Raw genomic sequence first — 7,930 nt, forward strand, 5'->3', positions numbered from 1 at the left:
GGTGGAGAACATTGAGACAATGAGCGAATATTTGTCTCTGATTAAAGACATACAGAACTCCAAACCTAAAGGACGGTTTCTCTTTTAGATCTGCATTCTTTGACTTTTTAAAGGGGATAATTCATGCAAAAATTCCTTTTCTGAGCGCTTAGAAAGGACCTTCAGCTGCATTCATCAAACTTCCCAGAATTCCACCAAAGAACGCTGCGAAGAGTCGACTTATGAGTTAGAAATTTCCTTACTAAAAGCTGAACTTAACTTACTTATCAGCGACTCAGTCCAACTTTTAGCTAAGTGTAGGACCGAATCTCAAGTGTTGGTCTCCGGGCTAGGACAGTATGAGGTGCAGTAAACAGGATTTTACATGATGTCACTGCGCTGAATGGAACCATTTATCTCAGAATGTGGAAACTTGTCAGGAAGACATCTCAATGAATCATCTAAAGGACAAGGGGAGTGTATGTTTTGGCAATAATCAATAAAATGATGGCTGCATGATGGCGTGTGTAGTAGTTAGCAGTGTCCTCACAGTAAGAAGGTTGCCAGTTTGAGCCTTGGCTTGGGGGGGATGGGGGGGTTGAACAGTGACTTCCTGTGTGGAGTTTGCATGTTCTCCCTGTGTATGCATGGGTTCTCTGCAGGTACTCCGGTTCCTCCTACCATCTAAAGACATGCGTGTTAGGTTAAAGCCGGGGTAGGTAATGTTGGGAAGTTAGCAAGATGTGAAAGTGGCGCCCTGTCTTGGTTCCTCCCCCTCTGGTTTTGCTCCTTGCGTGATCTGAGGCTTTTTTATTTACAGCTTTTTCCACCAACGATTTTTTCTTTCTCGGCTGTTTAGCAGGAGGAGGCAAATCAACCGAGCCGGGTCGGGAAATCCTTCCTGCATTTTCTCAGCCATGTTTGCCTTCCGAGTTTCTTCTTCACTACTTTGTATTTTCATCCTAACACGCCGTTTATATGCAGGGTGTGGCTATCAGGTATGTGCTGCTGGAGGGGGAGGAGGGGAGCCGGGAGAAGAAGATATGAAATATAAGAAATGAACAACTTCATTTCGGCCCGAACGTTTGGATTGGTCAGAGTTTTGACATCTTCACAGTAAACTGAGGGGTCTAACTTTATTTTTATTGTTCATGTTTACAAAATATACAGACTACTATCAGGACGAGGAACCACTTCACCCAGAGTAAAAAAAAATGTCTCTGAGCAAGATTAGCTACCTCAGCTTTAATTGTTTACTCTGAATGGTCTATATGAGTGAGTGTGAGTGTTTGTTTATCTCTGTGTTGCCCCTGTGATGGACTGGAAACCAGTCCAGGGTGTACCTGCCTCTGGCCCAGTGATTGCAGGCAGGGTACACCCTGGACAGCTTGCCAGTCCATTGCAGGGCCACACAGAGAGACAAACAACCACACTCACACTCACTCCTAGGGGCAATTTAGAGTGACCAATTAACCTATCATGCATGTCTTTGGATGGTGGGAGGAAGCCGGAGTACCTGGAGAGAACCCATGCATACACGGGGAGAACATGCAAACTCCACACAGAAAGGCCACTGACCAAACCAGCCAAGGATTGAACCAGCGACCTTCTTGCTGTGAGGCCACAGTGCTAACCACTGCGCCACCGTGCAGCCTCAGAAAATAGATGAATAAACAAAATTATACAAAGTATATATACTGGAAATAGTTGATAGTAAATATTTTGTGATTTAACTCCTTTAAAAAAAAAAAAAAAAAGACTGTATAATAAATGTCCTTTATTAAATCTGCAGCAAGCCAAAACGTCGTTCTGCTGCCGTAACATCCGCACACACCTCAGTGTTGTCCTCTACAGGCAGCTTCAGCCACCCAGGACATCTCTGGAGGTCTCCTAAACATCTGGAGGAGGAGGAGGAACTCTCAGACCTGAGAAAGTTGATAAAAAAGTTTTAGTTCTTAAATTCGAGATGAGGATTAAATCCACAAATTCTCACCAAAATGGCATTTAAAAAAAAACTTGATAAATACAACTCCTGGACACCTTGCAGTCACTGAGAGTGACATGAAATCCTCAAGTATTGTAGCCCTGTGAGGCATGAATTATTACAAACCAATGCCACAATATTTTACTTCTACAGACATAAACAAAACTTTACTTTGTCTACAATATTATTTGACTTTCTATTTAGTTTATGGACTTTATCTATTCTACAGAAATATTCTATTGTCAAATTTTTATAATAGAAATATTCTATAAAAATGGACGAAAATAATTTTTATCTGTTGTTTATCACTAAGGTAATGTGGATAATTACATTTACGTGTATGTAAGAAATTTTATAGTTGTTTCTACGTGTGTTCGGTGATTCTCCTAATGTCTCTTGAAGTGGCAAATATACCATCCTCACCTATGAATATACTAGAAAACAGCTTTTAACAGGTGTCCACTGTAGTGGACACGATGCATCGAAGGGTTCGAGTCAAATGTGAGTCCATCTGTCCGTCAGTGGACAGGAGTCAAATAACTTTCCACAAATAAACCACATCATAATATCACGTTTTGCCTCGAGGTTTCTAATGTTTATCTGTTTACTTTGTTTGCAACCTTCCAGGTTAGAAATTCTTTCCTTTCTTTCTGCATAAATCTCTTGATATCATCACATGAACAAGATAAGATGAACCAACAGATCACTGAGTCACGTCTCACTGTTCACACTGATTTCTTTATGGATGAACATTTGGGGAAAAGCCGCTTTTACAGAGGAATGCCAAAGAGATGAAAAGAGGGATTAAAGTTTCTAAATTACTGCCGCACAGTTTAGGGTTGCATGTCCAGGTCAGGAACGAGACCACGGTGTAAATCAACTCTTCATATGTCTGACAGAAAAGAAGTGAAGTGAGATGCAGGTCAAGTATGGACACACACGCTGCCATTGGATTCACAATGCGTCTTTAACATCTGAAATGTTACCTGAGGCCTTCATTAGTTGTTCTATTGGGAATTAAATGAGTTTATAGGCTTTGAAACTCTAAAATGTACATTTTCCGCCACCCTTACTTTGAATCTGAAGGAATGACTGAAACTGTATATTTTACTCATCGTCCCAACTTTTTAGCAGTTTGTGTTGTAAATTATAATGTAAATAATAATGCAGTAGAAGAAATCCAAAGTGAGCCTGAAGACCTGCAGTGTGAACGTAGCTGTGGTTTTAAAGGTCGGTCTTGGTGTCATGAGCATTAATTTAGCTGTTTTCCTCATTTTAGCTAGTTTTATTTCCTGTTTCAGACCATGTGCACACTTAGGTAGGTTTATGTAAAGCCGAATATCTTTTCTCTTCTAGCCTGTAAAAAAAAAAAAAAAAAAAAAGAGTCCCCACAAGCTTGTTTTTCAAAAACAAATCCATCCAGACCTTTCAGCATAACCACATTGTTAAGCACATCTATAAGCACATCAAACCTTTAGGCATCGGTAGCGCCCCTAATCCCATCCAATCAGAATAACCTTCCATCTCACGACGTCACCTCCACAAAACACCAAACGTGTCTCCAACGTGATCTGGTTAAGCAATGGAAAATAACAGCAGTGTAAAAACACACACACACGCCTGGATAATGGATGACACCAACAACGTACTGAGGACGTCCATGCTGTTGTAAACAAAGGTCACACATATGAGGTCATCATATTTTTTGTGACAGACGGTGATGTTTCACAAACTAAAACCCTGGTTGTATATGTCCACATGCAGATGAGCAAACAGAGTATTCGCAACTCTTTGGTTGGAGGTTTTTGAAGGAATTGGTTTTGATTGCATAAATCTGTGTTTTTGTTTGGATGAAACGACAAATCAGAGAAAAAAATCTTCATATTATGAGATACCTGCTACGTATGGACAAGGTCCCAGTTTGAAGGGCCTGTTCACTGGTTTCCTAACCCTTGGCAGGTACAGCAGGTGTGTGTCGCTGAATCCCACACCTGCTCCTTGTTTGTAATTAGCTGCCTCAGTATAAACTCAGTGGGTTCACACACTCATCCTACTTCATCCTGGTCCCCTCTTTTTTTTCATTTTATTTATTAAACAGCGGTGGTGGAGGTTGTGTTTTTGCTGGTGTTTGTTAGTTTGTTACAACTTTACACACGAAATATTTGACAGATTTTTGTGATTTTTTTTTTTTAACAATAAATAGTCAGAAAATCCAGGAGAAGTTCCCAACACCTTTTACAATTCTGGGTCCTGGCAACATTCTGGATAAAACCATTCAGAACAGGAACAACTTTTCATCACTGCAAGAGAACAGAGATGCAACAAACTCCACAATGTGGCCAAGACACAGATACATCAGTGTATCTGAGAGTGTGTCCATATATAAACTGGAACAAGCTGCTTGTGGAGGTCTGCCTTCTCACACAGCTTCTGGTTTGATTGATTTCTTCTGGGTTGTTAGCTTTCCTGAAACCCATTTAGCTTTGGATTAAGCTCTTGTTGGTTTTGCAAGACCTTTTAGTTTCATGAGATAAATCCAGTAGAATTGCATTTGGGTCCTCAGACCTCTCTGCAGACAAACCCCTTTTGGACCACCACGTCTTCATTCAAACACACAGGACCCCTGAAGGATGCACAGAAGTCAGTACAGGTAGAAATATGTAGGAATATGAAAAGGAGGCTAACTCTCTCTCGCTGGCAGTTTTAGCCAACATGGTTGAACACAAGCACTTTTCACGAGCAAACTTGAGCCTACCAGCAGCGAGCGTCTGTCACTGTTTACACACTGCGCCAAGCAGAGCATAAAGAGCTCTTTCTCCACACTCGCTCTGGTCCTCCTTCTAATACAAGCAACAAAAAAATGTCCCCTCTCTTCTCCTAACGTTGTTTTTGGCTGCTGGAGTGTTCCATAAGAACGAGGACGCTTCGTCCTCCTGTATCAGCTGGTAAATTTACTTTGCACAGGAGCTGAAACTTCTCTTCTTGGTCAACCTAAACTGGGTTTTGGTCAATTTTAGGTGTTTTTGGGGAAAGCTGAAGATTCATTTCTATGAATGTTTTTGGGAGACACATAGATAAAGAAAAAAAGAGACTCTTTAATGATGAACTTGATTAAATATTGGCTTCATGTTTCAAATAGTCCAAGATATCTGGTTTTATGGGACTTGTAGCAGCATGTTGCTGGTTAAATGTTTTATCTGAAGCAGATGTCGGATAAATAAATCATAATTAACACGTGTCATTGTCATATCTGTGATGTTTGTGCTCTAAATCTACATATTCTTCTTTGCTGTTCACACACCAGAACCGTTCCCAACATTCAGGAGAAGAAAAGTTTGTCCCGAGCTGAAGTCAGCCTGCTCTGGCGTACAGGTGTTCCTAATAGGAAGCAGCTTGAGTCAACGGAGTGTAGGAGATAGAGAGCGGCGATCCTGCAGCCAGACATGCAACAAGCCGTCTGTGTGTCTGAGAGACAGGAATGCCCTTCTGTCTGACCACACTGTAGATGACAAGCATCTAAAACGATGGAAGGATTGTTTCTTTAACTCACTTAAAATTAGAATTATAATGATTAAAGCAGATCTATCACATGAACCATCACTTCAAGGTATGTTTTAATAATATCTACAAGAAGCCCTGTGTGAGCGCGGACCTCCACCAAGCAGCTCATTGCCAGCCTGTCCATTCCCAGACATACTGATCATAGATCCACAGTGTCTCGGCTACATTGTGGTGTTTGTTGCATGTTTGTTCTCTTCCTGTGATGAAAAGTTGTTCCTGTTCTAGATGGTTTCATCCAGAATGCTGCTGGGATCCACATCTGTCTTTGGCATCTTAGAAAAAAACCTGTTGGGAAATTCTGCAGGATTTTCTCACCATTTATTGTGGAGTTCCATGCAGATATAATAATAAATTGGTCTGATCCTTCAAAACATTCCTGGATCCAGATGCTGATCCGGATAACTCCCAACATTTAATACAGTCTAAGGGCGTTCACATCAGACTTTTTGATCCGAATCCGAGTCCATTTGCTCAGAAAGTCTGCCTTGTTTGTGGAGCTGTGAATGAGCCAAACAAATTCTGATTCGGACCAAAGAAGCGGAATCAAACGCAGATCTCGGCCTGTTTCAAGCAGACCAAATACAGGAAGCAGACTACCAAAAAAAGTCACTTCTTGCATTGCATTGTGGGTAAATACATAGCGATGGCGTTAAGAGTCTTCTGCCTCATCTGTTGTTCATACTGCGGTCATTTTAATGTACAGGAAAAAATGATGACTCTTTTCTATAAATCTTCTGTTGAATCTGTTTTAACATCCTATTTTATTTCTTGGTTTGAAGGTGTCACAATAAAACACTCCACCAAGCTAAACAGGGTGGTGAAGGTGGCCAGCAGAATAATAGGCCTCCCACAGTCCTCACTGCCGGCTGCATATGAGGAAGGCTAGATGCATTGTGGGAAACCAGAACCACCCTTTACACAAAGACTTTTTACTGCTTCCCTCTGGCCTCAGATTTAAAACCCCAAGTCTGAAGACTAACAACAGATTTAAAAATTCCTTTGTTCCTTTTGCCATAACATTTAAACAAGCTCAGATAACTTTACTCTTTGTGTGTGTGTGTGTGTGTGTGTTTAAACTATCTCTCATAGTGTTTTTATCCCCTTGAGGCATTTCTTTTATTTAAAATTTTAATCATTTAAATCATCTAATCATCATTTTAAAATTCTTTTAAATGTTTTTTTTTTTTTTTTTAATGCTTTAAATCATAGTCATTGTGAGTGACTGGATTTATTGTGTGATTTTTGAAGAACCTGTCTGGAAATCAAGTTTCCCATTGAGGACAATAAACAGATGGAACTGAATTGTTGCAGTGTATTTCTGCAGTATACTTGCATAAGACAACATAAAAAACCCAAAACAGCCATAGTTTCGTCTCCATGTTTAACTCACGACAGTTTTCTTCTTCACGTGGGTCATGTCCTCTCTTTTGCTAAATACTAGTGCAGCGCCACCTCTGGTGGGAATGGGGATTTATTATTGTAAAAAAAAAAAAAAAAAAGAGCTTTTGCTTTAATGACTTCTCGTCTTCTCTGCTCAGAAAACTCCAGCAACCTCATGACTCCCAACATGGCGGTTTCCATCCACAGCACGAAAGCTTAGCGATGCTTTTAGAAGTTTATAAAATGATTATAATACACAGCTTCATGATAGCTTTATGGACAGTTTGACGACTCCAACGATTTCCATCTTTTAATAGAACAATGAAGGCTTTTCAGTAATAAGGGAGCTAACACCAGCTGGTCTGGGCGGGTCTCCCTCAAGCCCCCAGGATAAAGACATAAAGCTCGGAGAGTTGCATAAACTTGGTATGTGAGAAAAGTTCTTTTTCTTCTTCTAGAAACAGGAGACATATTTTAGAAATCATGACACACACCTTCTGAATACTGCACATCATGTTCCTTATATGTTGTTAGCCTCAAAGCATTTTAGCCTAAATCTGATACTTTAACACCACTGACCACGTTTACATGAGAGTTTTAATTCCTCATTAATTCAGAATAACAGAGATGAAAAATGACCACATTTTCAAATGAAAATGACGATTCTGATTAGTAGTAGTAAGCAGCTGGTTTATTCCCATTTTAAATCCAAATTAATTCCTCTGTTGTGTAACAGTTCCGGTTGTTCTGCGGATGCTCGTTCCCTTGTCACCTAGCAATGACAGAGGGATTCCATGCAGTCTTCTGCCTCCTGTCCCCGGTCCTCCTCCTCAGCTGATGGAAAAAGAGAAGTAGTATGCTCATATCAAGCTGCTGCTTCTGAAATATAATCTAGATCAATGTGAAAATGGTTCTTATCGTGTGGTCTTCCATGTTGTCGCTGAAAAGAAAAGAAGCAGGAAGTGGAATTAGTTTATTCTGGATGATATGGGCATGTCATGTTCGCGCCGTCGTCCAATCAGAAGC

The sequence above is a fragment of the Telmatherina bonti genome (assembly GCF_933228915.1).
Source record: "Telmatherina bonti genome assembly, chromosome: 20".
Taxonomy (NCBI): domain Eukaryota; kingdom Metazoa; phylum Chordata; class Actinopteri; order Atheriniformes; family Telmatherinidae; genus Telmatherina; species Telmatherina bonti.